Source organism: Aptenodytes forsteri, unplaced genomic scaffold (genome assembly GCF_000699145.1).
Source record: "Aptenodytes forsteri isolate BGI_AS27 unplaced genomic scaffold, ASM69914v1 Scaffold36, whole genome shotgun sequence".
Lineage (NCBI taxonomy): Eukaryota > Metazoa > Chordata > Aves > Sphenisciformes > Spheniscidae > Aptenodytes > Aptenodytes forsteri.
The window spans coordinates 2527252-2545179 of NW_008795477.1; the positions used below are offsets into that span (position 1 = coordinate 2527252).

The following is a 17928-nucleotide window of genomic DNA, read 5'->3' on the forward strand; positions in this document are numbered from 1 at the left end:
TGTTCCTTTTCTTTAAAGAAAGCACCCATTGATGCAGACAGCATTTTTCCCTCTGGCTAGATAGCACAGGACACAACAGTGAGTCTCCAGAGAGCACTGGTCTTGACAGGGAGCTGGTTCCTCGTACAATATTTTAACAGACAAACATGCAAGGAAAACAACAAGGACAGTTACCCTGTGTAATGAAAGCTCAATGATTTAAAAAGCAGCAGTGTGTGCGTGAGGGAAGGAAGGGAGGCTGGGGGATGGGATGACAGATTTCACTTGCCAGACCAGGGGTAACAAAAAATTATCCTGATCCAATAGACCATGAGAAAAGATATTACCGGGGTATGAAAAAATTCTTTCGGGGGGACAGAATGGTTTTTTTCTGCCCTTTCTCTAAAGCCCTGTTATTTTGCTGTTCTTTGCTTGCATCTGTTAAATGCTGGAATGTCTGCAGGGACGTTTTGAAAAGCTGCACAATGTCAATTAAATTTGCCGAGCAGTATATCTTTTTGGAGTACGTGTGACCTTTTCTGTTTGTCATTTCCTGGGCATCACACCAAGTGATCCTCTTAGGATGCTGGCTTTGTGGAGCAGGCCCACAGCAGCAGGACTGCAGGAACTGCAGGTTTCTGGGACCGCTGCCAACCTCCGGATAATTGCCATCAGCAGGAAAGAGCTAGAAAAGCTTGGCTGAGTCCATCTTTTACAGATAGATTGACCCCTTTCTGCCACTGCAGAATCACAGTCAGGGAGAAACACATATCCAAAAAGAGAGAGAAGGGCGGGGAGGAGGGGGAGAGAGGAATGATTACAGCAGGAAGGCTACATCTGATCTGAACAGGGGAGATTTGGAGGTTACACTCGCTGCTTCACCATCGCCAATATTTTTAACATTTTCTGGTTTAAGGCAGACAAATCTGAGAATGAAGCTTAAATACTGAGCTCTGTTATAATAAAACTGGTGCTTCTGTGAGAGTAGAGTCGGTGCTCTGAGAGAGGGGTGGGAAGGGTGGGAATTCAATACCCTCATGCGATACATCTGCTGGGAAATAACAATTTGAACATATATGCAGCAAGCAAGAGAGAATGAATGCATGCTGAAAGCCACTGCAGGTGCTTGGAAAGGAGATGGGGGACAGCAAAAGGAAGGAGAAAGGAAACTGCACGGCCACAGTTCGGTAGCTAAGCTGAGACGCTTTGAAAAAAGTGAGAGCCACAATTGCACCTTATGAAAGCTGGGAGTGGAAAGCAATGCCCTTAATATCCCTATGTCCAGCAAGCGGTGGTGACATGGCCAGGCAGTGATTTCAGCAACCAAGACTTCGGATGCATCGCCTCCTCCGCACGCTCTCCCACCTCGGTGCTACATGCAGGTTCAATGTCAGTGCCGCTAGCAAATACCAGTAGTGACCACAGTGCAGGTGCCCACAGGCTCAGCGTGGGAATTTCTAGACGAGTGCTGGGATCCCCACCCCGAGTCCGAGCCGCCTGCCCTGGCATATCTCAGTAGAGGTGGGCAGACAACGGTCAAAGTCTGGCTGAAATATCAAGCCTGCCCTAGGCAATCCCAAACCACAACGTCCAAGTCCAGTTCTAACTCCAGTAGGGAATGGAAAGAGGCGAGTGGGTTAAAGAGGTAAGCAGTTGTCCCTTCACTGCAGTTACGTGCCCTGCTAGGTAGGGGCACTGTGATTCTGCATCCTCTCTCCTCTCCTGGAGGAAAATCCTTCCCTCACTCACTGAAGTGCAGTTGACGTAGAAAAGAACAAGTTTGAGCCACAAAAATGTATAAAGCGTGTGTAAGCTCTGACAATCAAGATGTCTATGGAAAATAAAGCTTCTGGGACAGAACCTCTCTGCTGTGTGTTTAGGTCAGCACAGTCTCTATTAATATTAAGATGTTTGATGCTATAAAGGGCATAACATCCAAATTCATTTACGAGCAATGCTGCTTTTTCTCTTTCCTCGCCCATGATCTATCTCTCAGTTGCCAACATAAATAATACTTGGGTTACAGTAATGTCCTGTGGCTCCAGACTGGGGGAACTTCAATGCATAAGGTGCTGAGCAAACATGTATGGAAGCATAATCCTGTCAAATGTTATCCAGGTCATATAATCTGTAGCTATATTCCTCCCTCTAGAGAACACACTCAGCTCGGCAAATGCTTGGCCTGCCTCTGTATGTGACACTCAATGTCAGTGAGTGACATCTCGCAGATGACACTTTATTGTTAGAGCAGGTGCTGGTGGTGAGGACTATATTTAAAAAGCAGAGGTCTAAAAATGGCTTTGCAAGGCTCTGTGCTTAACAGGTCTCAGTCATTTCCAGATCAGATTTGATTCTTTTACAAGACCTTTCTCCCCTCCTCCGCCGCTCACAAACTCTTACCAGAATGAGAAAACCAAGGGGTGGTTCCCCATAGCATTCATATGAAAGAAGATGTGCGTGTCAGAGGAGTTTCCAGAGCCGTACATTACAGGGCATTTTTTTAACAGAAAAGTAGGCAAATTCCCTGTAAGGTTAGCATTGCAGCAGCTTCTGTTTGTCATAGCCCCAAAGTTGCTGTAGACAAGGGCAGAGAAACACGCTGCCATGAACTAAGCAACAGCGTGCATTTTGAGCATGTCACCCACTCTGTGGTAGCTCTGCCTATATATACCTAATCCCAAAGAAAATGTGAGATAACCTGCTCCTGGAATGGCACAAGTAAGGGCATGTGTATGGTGCTTTCTGAAGGATAACTGGATTACCCTGGGGTCACTTGTCTGTTTGCCCTTGTCCTGCCACATTTTTACTCATAAGCCCCCTAAGCTGTCGAAGCAGTTTGCCACTCTAGGCAATAGGGATGTTTCTGGGAGCCAGAGGGTAATTTAGGGCTGTCCAAGTGATGTCCAGCCACCAGCACACCATCTGCAATGTTTGGGAATTGATGGCTGCCCTTAAAACTGCACTTCTGTATGAAGATCTTTTCAACTATTAAGATCCAACACCATGTTCAGAGGTTAAGTGTGGGTTTACACAGAGAACATCTGGACAAGCCAAAAAAGCAGTTTAGGCCTTTTATTTTGTGCCCAGGATACAAGTTTGAATTTTTTCTGGAGGTAACCTCCATTTGATCCACCTGAGATCAAGGGGCTGGGGCAAGAAAAGGTGATGAGATGCTGGGCTGCTGGCCGCAAAAACTGGTGCTCTCTGCTCAAATTAACTTGAAAAGCATTGCCAGACCTCAGCTTATAATACGCTATTCAATTACGCTTTCCACGTGCTGTTTAGAGTAATCCTAGTCTGAGTGTGGTCCCTGGTAAATATGAGGGAACAAACTTGAAATTTAAGATATCTGGAAACCCATTTATTTATTCCTTGGAAATTAAACAAGGGGTTTTTTTTAATGAATATGGGTTAAGAAACTATATATTGTGGCTGGAGGAACTGTCAACATCAACAAAGTCATTCACTCCTGTGGGCAACACGTAAAAAAGAGAAGATCTCTATACTTCATTTTGTTTCCATTTGCCACCTCCATTTACAGCTGAGGCCCATAAAGGATTTGAATAGTCTCACTGAAATCAGGAGGATGACTCATGGGCCTCCAACACCAGATGCTGGAAGACGCAGTGTTGGTAGCTGTTGGCAGCTGCCCTGAAGAAGTTAAGCTTAGCAGTGAATGGAGCCCCCAGGCTCTGCAGCTCGGCTTTGTTTCCTCTCTTTAGCACAAAATATTTTAAAAGAAACTGAGACCAACAGCTTTTCCCAAGCCAACAAAAATAAAACGGCTTGCAGCAGGTGAGGTGCAGCATGCCTGCCTAACTCCAGGCTGCTCTGCCAGGGAATCAGGGGGTTGGATGGTGGATCAACAACAATTGAAAGGTGGGCACAGAGGCAATAGCACCATGGCTGAGGTTCAAACCCAGAGCAACAAGGCATCCATGAGAACGATTGCAATTGTTGACAGTGGAGAAATGTAATTTGTGGTTTGCAAATGCAGCCTAGCTCCTTAAAATAAAATAAAAAATGTCACACACAAGCAAATCCCCCAGCTCTGTTAGCTACCTGGCCAGTGAATGGCTGCCCATGAGCCAGCTATATAATGTTGATATAATCCCTACAGCTCAGGCAAGATCCCCTGGATGGGTTTGATTAAGGTCTAGTGCATCTTTATGAAAGTGAGTCAACTGGACACAGATGTTTTCATTCTCTGGTGTTGTAGAAGCGAAAGTCTCTCCCTCCCTCCTCTTTCTGTCTCCTCCAATGTACAGCTACATTTTTAATACTTTTTCTCATCTCATTTTATTTGTGCGAATTAAAGGAGGCCTGCTGTAGACTCCTAAACTGGGGGGAAAAGAAAGAGAGGAAATGCCAACACATCAGCCCACAAATAGCCAAGCCACTTACAAACTTGCTCATAAATAAACTCCTCTCAGAAAACTTTCCTCCTCAGTGGAAATCCCAGGCTCACCCACTTAAGTCCTTCCCAAAAGCAATGCAGTTTGCACTGTGTTCTGCTTGTGTTAACAAATTTAAGTTGTTCCAGGCCAAGAAAGAGGGAAAAAAACCCTTACAGACCTTAGGAAAAAGTGCCCCTCTCGGAGCTCCCTTAATGTCAAGAAAGGGGGACTCAGTCTAGAGACACTTGAGTTACACTCTGCTGCAGCAGGGAAGTCTGGCATAGGGTCCACCCCTGAGACAGCGAAAAGTCACCTGGGATGATTTTCTTTTTTAAATTATTTAGGAGAAAATGTCCCCCCCTCTCCTTGCAATTCTCTGTAAGGTTCCTCCCTGCAAGACCGTCCAGACAAGAAACACCAACCTACCCTGCAGCCCCTGCTGCTCTGGTCCTCTTCCTGGGATAGGTGTCAAATACGACATTCTCCCAAGCTGGTTTTTACTGACACACCCAATCTACCTGGGATACTGAATCACCCCAGTGATTCTGCTTTAATGCTCTATTTGCATCTAATTCCCCATAGTCACTCCTGCAGATCTGCCAGTACTATCATTTGCTCACATAACACCCTCCGGCATTCAGGGTGACAAGCCACTCACCCCTTTTCATCCAAATTCCTCCTTACTGTTCACACTGTCATTATTTATTTCACCAAAGGAAGGAAATGAAGGATCATCCTATTGTTTTCACTGTCACGCATCACCCTTCCACCTCTCTGTCTTTTCTTAGCATTTCTCATATTCTCAAGTCTAAAATGGGAAAGCTTTGGATTTGTTACACAAAGCAAGAAATACACTCCCAAAACCAACACAGAAAAAGAAATCTACAGTAGTACTGACTTCTGCTCCATTGATTTTCAGATGCTTCTTCTGGAGCACTTTTGGAAAGCCCAACTACTCAAAGTACCTCAAGTACTCTACATTCTGCAAACTGAGTGCCTTGCAGACCTGGCACAGTTGAGGCACCCAACATCACCAGTCACTTTGCAAGAGCTACACCGGTAGCAATGATACCCACATATCTTCCCTTTCCAGCATACAGTCTCCCTCTTTGTGCAAAAGATTGTTTCAATTTTGAGCTCAAAGCAGGTGCCGAGCTGCATGTGTGAACAAAGCATCATTTATGGGTTTGGATTCTGCATGTTTTGAGACAGAGCTGCATGGATGTCCAGGAATACAGGGTGCTATGATGGATTGTGTCTGGTATATTTTCTTATTGTAAGTTATGGCCATGCAAGAGTTGCTCCTGGACAGCAAAAAAAAGAAGACTGCTTATTCGCATTTTTCCCAGTTGCTGCAGAAAGAGAAATCTGGGAGGTTGGAGAGGCTGTGCTCTCCCTAAGGAGCTCAGACCATGTTCATCTGTGAGATCTGACATGCGGGGGGGGTGTGAAACACCCAGCAAGAAGGAGGTCCACAGAAAAAGCCAGGTCTAGGCTTCAGAAGTGAAGAATAGGAAAAGGCTTGTCCTAGGGTCTGGCAGGGCTGATGCAGAGTTTGTCACCACTCAGGAGGCCGCTAACACTGGCTGGATTGAGAAAACACCCATGTGTGACAACTTGTTAAAGAGCTCTTTTGTTACGAAGAAAAATTATTATGAAGAAGAGTTATAAGATGTGTGACCTGTTCCCATAACTAACTCCATCCTGCTCCTCATGCCACCACTTGTGTCTGATACCGGGATCAAAATATTGTCAGAGCCCTGTACACCCACAAGTTGCCCATAGCTCTGACTTGAGTCAGCGAGTCACTGTTAGCTCCCTAGAAACTGGTGAGAAGAGACCTGTGGGTGCTCAGGAAACTTTTGGTGAGTTTATATTGACCTTCAAGGTAAAAAGAAAACCAGAAATCAAGCAAGCTATTTGAGATTTTGCAGCATAAGTGTCACATGTGAAATCTCCTATTCTCTCCTCTGTTTTGGGGTCCTTTTTTTTCTTTTTTAAATAAGACCAATACAAATAAATTATCATTTTATTCCTTCTTCTCAAGGGAACTTGGCTGCTGGAGAACTGAATTAATTGACAAAATAGTGAAATGTTGCTTTCTCACTCATCCTGGGCTAGGTGTGAAGATCTTACCTTCTTGTTCTCAGCTGCACAGGTACCTCCTTTTCTCAGGCAATAAATGAACAAACAAAAAACCTACCTGTTACCTCTCTCCTCTTTGAATTTCCCTGCAATTTAGGAGAGGCAAATAACGACCTACTGCAAAAGAAGGAAATAAATTACAGCCAAAATGGCAAAAGCAAAATATTTCTCCTCTAAACATGTTGTTTTTTACTTTGTATGTCTTGGCAGCCTAACCCTCTGAAAACACCCACCTGAATTCTCTGCACTCAACAGAGCAGCCCAAGGATAAACCCTCCAGTAAATCCTATGTGACTGAAGCTATAGGAGCCTGACTGTGAGTAAAAACATTTTAAATATGATTGCTATACCTGTTAGTAACCAAAGAGCCCTTTTGGAGCAAATAATTTCCTTGGAAACATCTGAATCCAATCATCTAAGCCTGGGAGCCCACATCTATGTAATACCACTGCTCTCGTCTCCACATTGTCCATCCCCTGCCTCAAAAGAAAAGAGTTTACCCTGTCCATCTATCATTTAAATGGTAATGAGCTAAATGAATTCCACCTCACTTCTGAGCTTCAGAGCAAGCTTGGGTTTATTTATTCATTTAAAGGCACGGGAACAAGTTTGACATTGCTGAACATGTCCCAGATTTATGGAAAATAAAACTGTACTAATCTAGTGCGTTTATTAGCTTTTCTGTCGGATGCCTCCATGAGTATCCAGAGATGTGAGTTTGCCCTGCAGTTCTGTTCTGACTGGAATAGCATCTCCTGAAATGTAAATGTTATCTTAAGGTCATATGCTGATGAAAACCACTGTTTTGCCAAACTCTAATTTCTTGGTCATTTGACAAAGCAGCTGCTGTGCAGTTATATGGCACAAAGAAAGCTATTAAAGATGGATGAATTACATGTTTGATTTAGCATATATTATACTGCTTCTAAAGATAAAAAATAAGATAGATGATTATTTTTCCTGATTTAACTGAATAAATAAAAGACCTCTCACAAATATATATACTGGAATGATACTTCTAAAAGAAATTGTTCATCTGCACCTCATGTAGTCCTCCAAGTGCTTCTGTGCCTGCATTTCAAAGGAACAAAGCAAATATCCTAATGCCCGATATAATTATTTTGATACTTTATGGTATCATAGATTGGTATTGAGAAAAATTCCTGATTTGGAGGAAAATGCAGAGATTAGACAATTGTATATGTCATGTGACAGTAAGCTCTGCAGCTGGCGTACATTAACGAAAACAAAAATTACAAGGTTTAGGTAATCAATAGCTGGTGTCAGCTGGTACGGTACCACATCAGTGCCTCCAAGGCCTGTGAAAACTATTTTTTACCATCTGGAGGATATCTAGCATTGGCCAGTGTCAGAAGTATGATACTGGAGGTTTCTGCTGCTGCTTTGGCAAATCAGTACGAATGCTCACTTGTACAAGTGGGGAACGCACAGTGTGGAGTCAAGAAAGACGGTAACATGACGTGTTTTAGGAGGTGGTGCTGTCATAGCTAGTCATTCAAGGCCTTTTTAGTGTGTGAGAAAGCGCTGAGAAGGAAATCATGCTGCAGGGATGTAAGTTTTGGGTTACATGAAGATCCGTGTCCAGGAAGAGCTGGAGTGTTGGAGTTGTAGCAGCGTTTGGTCTCCACGTTTGAGCTCTGAGAAGTCGGTTCTGGAAGCAGAGGTGTTCCTGAGAGCTCGATGTCTGGTGACAGACAGAGAAGGAAGTGTTGCCCTGCACGTTGTTAGAGCTTCATCTTGCAAGGATAAAGGTCAATTATTCTCAGAAAAATATCAGCAATGTTTTCTCTCACTAAAAATTGCTCTAGTTCAGGAATGCTTTTGGTTCTTTGCAACAAAGGATTAAAAACCCTAGAGTTTGGGATTTCCGTGGCCTCTTCTTGTTTTATTTTCCTACCTTTTCAGTTATGAAGTTCAGAGAAGTTCCAAGTGAGGAAGATAATTCAGCATTTAGGATAAGACTTTACTTGTGCAGGACATCCAGCATTCATTTACACATTAACCCTCACATAGCCAAGGAGGTAGGAGAATTGTCCCAGTGAGAAATAAGCATGAGTAATAAAGAAGAACTCGCTTTCAGATCAGAAATCTAACTCAGAAAGAATAAGATTCATCAATATTCAAGCCAATGAAAGATATGTCTCTCTAAAAATGTAGCTAGTAGGCTGGCAAGGGATCTCCCTCTCCTGCTTACTGACAACTTTGATAGGTCACATCTCAAAATTTAATTTCCAGATAAAGATCTGGGATCCAAAAGGCCTTCTGGGTGTATTTTAAAGAGGAGGGATGTGTGAGTGTGAAGCATCTTGTGTTTAGCGATTGCACCATATATTTTGGAGGTGGGTGGTCCACCCAGCCAGCTGCTGACAAGGAGGGATTTCCCTGCTTTGGTACAAAAGAGACTTTTTCTGCTAGGCATTGTGTGGGACTTCATTTTTCCTCAAGGAAATCTGCCCAGTTTGCTTGTGACTGCCGCTAGTCTACTAAGAGGCCTCAGGAATAGCGACACACCTTGCTATGTGCCTCAGTTTCCTAAAACAGGACTGTTGACCTTCCTTATAAACCACTTTTTTATTTACCAGTGAAAGCTATTTATTAGTATCTTGCAGCTCCAGCTGTCAGCCCAGCCAGTTGACCTTCTGCGGTCTCCATGGGATGGGGAGAGTCTTGCATGGCATTGCCTGTGCACATTGCCTGGTGCAGCAGTTCTTTATCTCAGTAAAGACCTCTACCACGACGAGAACATATTGCACTTTGTGCGTCTCTTACAAAATTCAATTCACATGCTGAGGTTTCCTGCTCTTGAGATTTACTTCTTTGGATTAGCTAAGATACCTCCCTATAACACATAATTCTTGTGAAGCTTGTTAGCTCTCCTTAAAATAAGTAAATAAATAAATAAGCAGGCTGGAATTCATTACTGAAATCGAGTAACAGCCCAGCAGAAAATTCAACAATAAAACATCCATGTAGTAAAACATCAATATTTGCAACAAACCGTGAGCTGAGAGAAGGCATGGTAGAATAGCTGCTTCCACTCACGAAATACCGTATCCTCATGACAAAAACACAGCAAGACACAAACTGAGCTGAAAGGGAATTACCAGTGCTGCAAGGTACCTGCACGGCACCTTGTCCTTGTTTAATGTAATTCCTCTTTGGGCGGAGCACATTCCTTCCCCAGAGCTCAAGGTACGGGAAGGAGAGATCATAAAAGAAGCCGAGTAATGCAGTAAGGCTTATGTTCATCTATTCTGTGTATAAAAGTTTTATGCCACCCCCCGTGGTCCCAAAACATCCACTTAACATCCAGCTGACATTTAGGTGTAAAAAATTAATGATACGGCACTCCTCGTCCTAACTGCTTGGACCTAATTGCTCTGCCCCTCCAGTATTTACACTCTGCTTATGTTTCCATTGCTATATAGAGCTCTGCTCTTCACCATTCCCAAGATGCAGGGATATTAAGGCCAAAGGATCGTCTTGCTTAGATCACCTATGTCACAGGTTATTAAGTTTCACCCAGCTGCCCCCAAGATTTATCCCAGTAATTGATGTTCAGTGAAAATTCTCTTCCAGAGAGACACCCAGCCTTGATTTGCAGGAAGGGAGAAACAGAGAACCCACCACTTTCCTCAGCAGTTTGATCTGGCTTGTAACCCTCCTCAGCAAAAAGTTAATCTCACTCTAAATCACACTGGTCCCTCTCATGCCTTCCTCTGTCTGATTAAAGAGCCCTTTTCCAAACGGGTTCTTCTCGCCACACAAATATCTCTCCAGTAGTCAAATTACCTCTCCATCTTCTTGCTCAAGTAAGCAGGATGAGTTTGAAAAGTCTCTCATTCTCAGGAATTTTCTCCTGTCCTTATGTGGCTCTTTTCTGAGATTTCTCCTTTTTTTTTTTTTACGTGCTTGAAAGAAAGCAAACTGGGATGCATGCAGCATTACCATTTCACTCACCCTGATTTTGTACGCAGGTGCAGGGCTGCAATCGGATTCTATTGAAGTGGGAATATGCATATAAGAAAGGACTGTGACTTCTAACATTAAAGGCCCTGAAGTACAGTATATGGAGTATATATACAGTACATATAGCATATATACATAGAGATAAATACCTATAGATTTAGATGCATCTTGGCTCTGCAGACTAATGGCCATAGAAGTAATTATTCTGTAGTAGTGTGGGTTGTGCCTTCAGGTACGTTTAGCTGACTAATGCCAGTAAGGGAAAAACAGGTGGAAAGAAGTCAGAAACGGGATGTGTCAGAAACAAGAGATGAATCAGGGCGTTGCACAAGCAGGGAGAATGTAATAAGCATGGCCACTAATAACAAGTTAGGTAGATTTGCTTGCCTTATCTAGATCTAAATTAATGTTCAGCTCCCAGTGGAGACCTCCTGCCCTGAACTCACGGTCAGACAGAGGTCCGTGTCTGCTCCAAGATCTTTGCTGAAAATTTGGTCTCTGGATCACAGGCACTTAGGTAAAACTCAGTTCCAAGCAGGCTGGGCTCCTTAGTACTACCTATAGTATAGACTTTAATTCTTTGTAAACCGTGTCATTTGTACCTTCTAAGCAATATCATTCATACTCACCCATTTAGGAATTCCTCATGTCATATTTATATCACGTTCCTTGTTCGCTGACTATATAATTTAGTCAAGATTTTAATTAAAATTCTTTCAAATGTATTGCTGTGAACGCATAGCTTCTTTGGCTTGAGCTCCTTAGTTCTCATTTCCCAGCTCTTGTCTGGAGGACAACAGGGTTTACACGACACAGCACTACTCCTGATGATGGGAAGCTGAAAGCTACCCCTCGGACCGAGGTCAGCCACCTTTGCTGGGACCTCCCTCCTGCCATTCGCAGCAGTCATCTCTCTCCATTCAGGCATCGCTACATGTGCTGGAACAACCAGGAATGCTGTGTCTCAGCACGACGCGAAGCTCAGGTTGAGTTACTCACCCATCGTGACCTCTCCCATATAAACATCCCTCACATTCCTTGCCTGCAGGAAGGTTGTCCTTTTCCTACGTATGAAATTTCATAACTATGTGATAGGAACAAAGTATGCATTCTGTGTTCCTGCATGGACTGCATTGCATTTGGCTGTATTAAAACATGTTTTGTCTGAATAAGCCAAGCTTCACCAGTGATCTAGCTTACACTGTCCCTGCAGTTATTTATACTTCTACCAATCTTCATCAGCTGCAAATTCTATCAGCGGTGACTTTATATCTAATCCTAGGTTACTGATGAAAACATCTGGTAGCCCCAAGCATAGGACTGATTCTGTGGAGACACTGCTCAGAATGCCCCTAGTTGATGATGATTTATCTGAATTGTCGGACCTGTCATTTATCCTTTTGTCAGTTGATATCATCCTACGTGGCTTTTTTTCCCCTTGCCTTCCCTTGCCTTTTCCTTTGAAAACTAAAACTGTGATATTCAGCAACGTTCTTTTCTGTATCAGCTTGCTGGCAGCTCTGTTAGGAGTGGTGGGTTGTTATCCATGGGAAAGCGCGTGATTATGTTGAGCCACAATGTAAATTGAAAGGTAGAGGCCATTTCCTATGTTCTGACATAAATACAATCCATGAGAATAAAATGTAAATACACACATATATATAAGCCAGTTCATAAAAACTTGTCAGTTCCTTTTACAAGTTTTGCATGTACATTGCAGATAGGTTTGGGGCTTATGTTTGTTTTATTTTTTAGTACTGTTCTTAAATAAATGGATTGGTTCCGTCTATGTGTTTTGCTTTAGCAGAGTGGTGTTAAACACACCCAAAATGTTTCAGTCAAGTAAAAACATTTAACTTTGCCCAAAAAAAACCCCAACCCACAGAACTGTAGAAACAGCCAGGCATTGTAGCCATTCTCCAAATAGGGTGTTAGGATTTGGCTATAAACCTAATCTGTTTAATATGGTTTGAGTTTATGCAGTAGGTCATGGTGGTTAATGTTTAGTGAGCTGAAACAAGAATGGAAGAAAATGATAATGGAAAAGCTCAGTTCTAAAAAACAACTCTTCATAGATGGCTATAAGGGGGATGATTGGACTCATGGTGTGTATCACACATATTTTGGCTAAGCTGGGCTTTGAAAGCCTTTCAGCTGAGATAAGCATGATCATCCAAGCAGGGCTTTTTCGCTCAAAACACTCCTATGTTGGACTATTGGCATGAGGTGGTGACAGCTGCAGAAGACAGAGGGGGAGAAAGCTGTAGCATTATGTCTTTGTTACGGAGAACAGCAGCACAGGAGAGGCAGCATTGCCTAAATTAGTCTTGTGTGATTTGGGGAGGGGGACATGACGGCATGGTCCAATTCTGACCGTGAGTCCTCAGCACCAGCACCCCTGCCTCTCCTCATCCTGCATGCAGGTTCCTACCTGCTGCCTTCCAGCAGTTTTTTACCCCGTCCACTTTTCAGAGCTGGGACAGCCAGGGTCCTGTCTCCATCATGCCAAGACACCAGCTTTGGGCCCTGAAAGCATGACAGTCAGGGCAATATGGTGATGTGAGCAGACTAATTGTCCCCAGGGCACTAATTAGCCGAGAGGCAGCTGCTGGTTCAGGAGCTAGTTTGGTTACTCTCTGTACCAATCTCCAAAGGGCCCATATGTAGACAGGTCTTAGAAAACAGTGCACCAGGTTTTGTCTTGTTCATAAAGCCTCTAAGAGCATTCAGCCTTATTAGTCCTCCTCTAGACAGCCTGTGGAAGCCTTCTCTCTAGTCTTAATGTAGAAATAATGGTGTTTTATAGACAACCCCGAGGGCTTGGACATGGGTGAGAATCCAAACCATCCTCCCTGTATAAAATGCAGAGAAGACGTGACTCAATTTGTGATAAACATGCCTGCAAACCAATCTGGGGTAATTCTCCTAAGCTTTCATGTGCCCATCTGTTACTACATCAACCACTCTGTTCTCATGTGCCTTTGAATGACCCAACGTTCATGTGCGGTGGCCAGGGAGCAATCTGTTCCCAGATATTGCCTTGAGCTTTGCCCCTGGCTTCATGGGGCCCTCCAGGAGGTCCTATGGTGGGAAAGGGGCTGAACTGCAAGGGTGGGACTGACCTCAGTGCTCACTAGGCAGCTCAAGGGTTGGGTTTGAGCTGGGATGAACTCCAGCCAGCTCTTAGATTTGGTGATGAGTTGGGAGAGGTTGAAAAAAGAGTCTTGTGAACTCAATGCATAAAATTTAGGAGGAACAACAAATATGAAATCCCATTTTAAGTTACTTTCAGAGCAAACTGGCTACCAAAGAAACTGTTCTTATATTCCGATACCACCTCCATGCAAAGGCTTTTCTGCAGACTGTTTTCTGCTGGAGGGAGGACCTCAGGGGAAAACACCTGAGAAAGTGGAAAAATCACTTCCTCTGACTCCATCTTCTGCACTGGCACTTATGTGCTAAATTCCCTTCAAGCACAGCAGAATTGGTTTCAAGGCTCTGGAGAAAAGCATTATTTTTAACACAGTCAGTGCCTGCTCATCACAACCCCTTCAAATGTGCTTTTCATCTGGCACCTGGAACACCTAACAGGGAGGTGGGTGATTTCAAATAATATCCTTAGTTAATGGTCTAACAAAGACCTGATGCGCTAGACCTGAGATAACACCTCAGGACCTGACTTTTTCGAGGTACAGATGCATGTTGAGTCTCACAAGTGTCTGGGGTTTTATTTTTTCTAACAAGTTTTGTCATCACGGTGCAAGTATGAACTGGTTTCCCTTCTCTGCTTTGTCGTGAGGCTTCCTTCCACTTCAGAAATCAATCGGAGGGCTGTTATTAAAAAGCAGCACCCTAACCAGTGGTGAAGACACAGCTCCCATCTCCTTCAGATCCCCTTTCTACCTTCCCTTCCTTATTCGCTCTAACAGCATTTGACTATGTCAAAAGCCCAAGTTTTAGCCACACAATTTCCTGTCCCCTTGAATCTTTCAGTGCAGGAACAGCTTTGCTTTTATAAAGACATGCAGTTTAGTCTTCAAGTCATTGAGGAATGTCATCAGCATCTCAACTGCGGCATCCCCCCTCCAAGCCAGCAGCAACGTGTTGGAGAGGCTGTTAACCCATCATATGTTCCTTGATGTTCTGGACTCGTGCTCTCAGGGGAACCCATTAGCATTTACACTTGCAGGCAGTTTTCTCCTCCCCCGTTAATAATTATCCAGGGAGAGGATAATTAAAATAGGTTCTGAGGCTATGAAGGACCTCTGTCCGCTTTTCCTGCTTATGGAGCCAAATGAGAACTTTAATGTAGATTTGGAGATAACTCCTGAAGGGTTTTGCACCTTTGCCATGTTCTTGTTGTCATTAAGCATGATCTAATCCTCCATTTCACTTCATTAACCTGAACAGGGGCAAGTTTTGAAATGTGACGGCAACACAGCACCAGTAAATTTTCCCTAGACATCCGAGAAAGCTCTATCAGCATAAAATCAACAATTTCATGGGGATGGACAAGAACGCAGGAATTAGGGACTGGTTAGCACAGATTTCCTACATGATTCTGTCCAAATCACTGAGTTTCTGTATCTTGATTTTATCATATAAAATAAAAAGGCCTCTTTCATCTAGTTTCTGAATTAACGAGATTTTCAGAAGGGATGTGGCCTCTTCCAGTGCATCTGTGCTGTGCTGCCAACAGCCGACAGCAGCACCATGAAAACCAGCTCTATAACCTAGCCCGGTTATCTGTGCAAGGCAGGAATGCATGCAGGCTAATGAGCTGGATGCGATGTATTTCAGCAAGACTCACTGGATTGAGAGCCATCACAACACTGCTCATCATTGCATGGTGTGTGTATGCCTGCAGTAATCTTTGCTGATGGCCTCTCGACGCTCTTGCAAAATAACGCTAGTAGCCAGTGTTACTGGTACACGAGCCTTGCTGCAAAAGTGGTATAAGAAGTCTCATGAAATTTTAGGAAGAGCTTATTTAAATGCATGTTCCCAGAGCTTCACGGTCTGTCCTCTTCTAAATCTGAAGTGAGATGACTCGCACTGGGTTTGTACTACCAGTTGCTCTCTCACAGAGTGCCTGGGATCTGCAATGGGAGTGAGGGGGCACGTGTAGTGCTCTGTGCACCGCCTGGCCCCTGGATTGGAAATCTTTGGCCTGTCTCCCTTAATGGTTGTCATTCAATTTGCCTTAAAAAAAAAGAGCAGATGGAGCAATGGAAAATAAACATGCCTCCCATTTTTCAAAACTTGATGTTTTTTAACTAAACCCTATATTATTCATATGCTGTATACTTTATTACTGTTAGTTTCAAAGCTGTTGGAAATCACAGATCAGTTCCTCGACCACAATGTCTTTATTATGCATACATAAATCATGCATGGAAGGGCCCTGACAGTTGACGATGTAAACTTTCAGGAAGCAAAGCCCCTAAGCCATGTAAAACATGTATGTCACAGGCAAAGAGGTATGTCATCTCTATTTCCTTTTTATGGATATTCTTGTCTTGTCATTATCGAGGAAGATTTTTTTTTCCCTTTATTTCCTATTTAAATGTAGTTAGCGCAGAGGTAATTTGCAATGGTATTTCAATGAGACAAACGAAGTACACTTCCCCACATCTGCCTGCATCTTCAAGGATGAGTGTGTTGTAATTATACTGTTCCAGTTTCATTAACAGCTCTGCTGTACCCAATATGGGTCATAAGTATTCTGGTGAAATGCAGGACAAAGTTCATTGAATTGTCAGGAGTGTCTGGGTGATACAGGACTCATGTAAATTACATTAGAATTGGGTTGTTTTGAAGCCAGAGGTTGGTTGCAAGAGTTGGTCAGAATTTTTTTTAGTAGAAGAAGCTAAAAGCCAAGGATTCCTCGTTGTTCTACAGCTGAAAATGAGACAAAAATGCTGAAAAGTGGAAATATTCAGCTAAGAATGGCAAAAAAATGAAAGCAGTTGAATTTGCAGTTGACAACTTCAGTTTCTCAATCAAAGGTGTTTTTCTTTTCATTTGTTTGATTCTTTGTTCGGGGGAGCAGTTCAGTGAATTTGCCTCTTTAAGAAAAAACATTTTTAATTTTTGAAAGGTTTTGGTTAGTCATAAGTAGCAAATTGTAGTAGATAAAAACTGACGTAAATCTTTCGGTCAGAAAGTAAAGAATAACCATCCAAACAGGAAAGTGGAGAAAGCGTGCCTAACAGAGCACTGGACAATGAACGCTTGTCTGTATACGGTGGGTTAAGGGACAACTCTGTGAAAGACCAAAAAATAATTGACTCCATCCTGCTGCAAACACGCATACACTGAGCTTTCAAAAGCAGGGCACTGCAAACAAACTGGTGAGCCCACATTTCATCACCTGAAGAGCAGTGAGCATCTAACAGCTACCCACCCTTCTTGTTGCATTTACTGAAGTCAGACATGAAAGTCAGCCTAGCTGTTGTCCTGCATGTTGTCACCGCCTGGTGAAAAGGTACATCCTAACTGACTGTGAAAAAAAAAATGCACTTTTTCCTCAAGCAACACATCCACTTTGAGCTGATCTTCTTGCGCATCCTCCTCTGTTCACATCCGTCTTCCAGATTTACTGCTGTGTGATGCCTCCCATTTATTGAGCAACTAAGACTAATTTACTCTAGCTGCAGGATAAGACAGGCACGTACATACACATCAAGAGGGAAAAAAAGTTCATCCTTCCTCCTTCGTTCTCTCTCAACTGCTTGTGACATTGCTGATATCTCCTCCATGGTTCCCCCTCGTTGCTCCGGCGCCCAGTGGTCACGGTGGGGGCTTCATCAGAGCAAACATCAGCTGAGCTAAATAGCTCTTGTTAGGCTACAATTCATCTCATTTCAGGCCTTTACTTCTGATGAAGTCCCTCTTTCTCTGCAGTAGCTCAGCTCTAGACACTTTTACTCGGAGAAATCCCACCTACTGTGTCCCAGCTCATTGGGAAATCCTCTTTTTGCTGGGCACAACTTGGGATGCCACTAAAAAGAACCAAGAGCAGCAAGCGAACACCATGCTGTCTGCTTCCTGAGAGAAACACACACAGAAAGGAACAGCAGATATATAATTCTGTCTGTGAGGGAAATTCAGAACCAGCTGAGATGTTTGTTACTGCTTTATCCTCTTGCCTATGCAAATTAGTGGGGTTCAGAGCTACAACGTAAAGGCATTAAAAGGAAACCTGAAAGTGGGATCTGTTTCGTACGCTAGTTCTGCTCTCTTCCTTTGGAAAGACACCTGCGGATACATTTTCATTAATAATTTCACCCTATCTCTTCTCTGATGTAAATTTACAAGCAAGAAGCAGCAAAAAATGCCAAATCAAATGTTGCAGGCTGACTGGTAAGATAATTAGCATATGATGCATAAGAAAGAAGAATCCCAAGAAGCAAAG

General features: G+C 43.3%; 1 long non-coding RNA gene across 1 annotated transcript; it reads right to left on the reverse strand.

Moving 5' to 3' along the window:
- Positions 1-7508: 7508 nt before the first annotated feature.
- LOC103900488 lies at positions 7509-11269 on the reverse strand. Its single transcript, XR_657673.1, has 3 exons — positions 11141-11269; positions 10503-10540; positions 7509-8226 (listed from the first exon to the last, which is right to left on the reverse strand). It is a non-coding gene; the product is annotated as an uncharacterized LOC103900488 (long non-coding RNA).
- Between the last annotated feature and the right edge of the window lie 6659 nt (positions 11270-17928).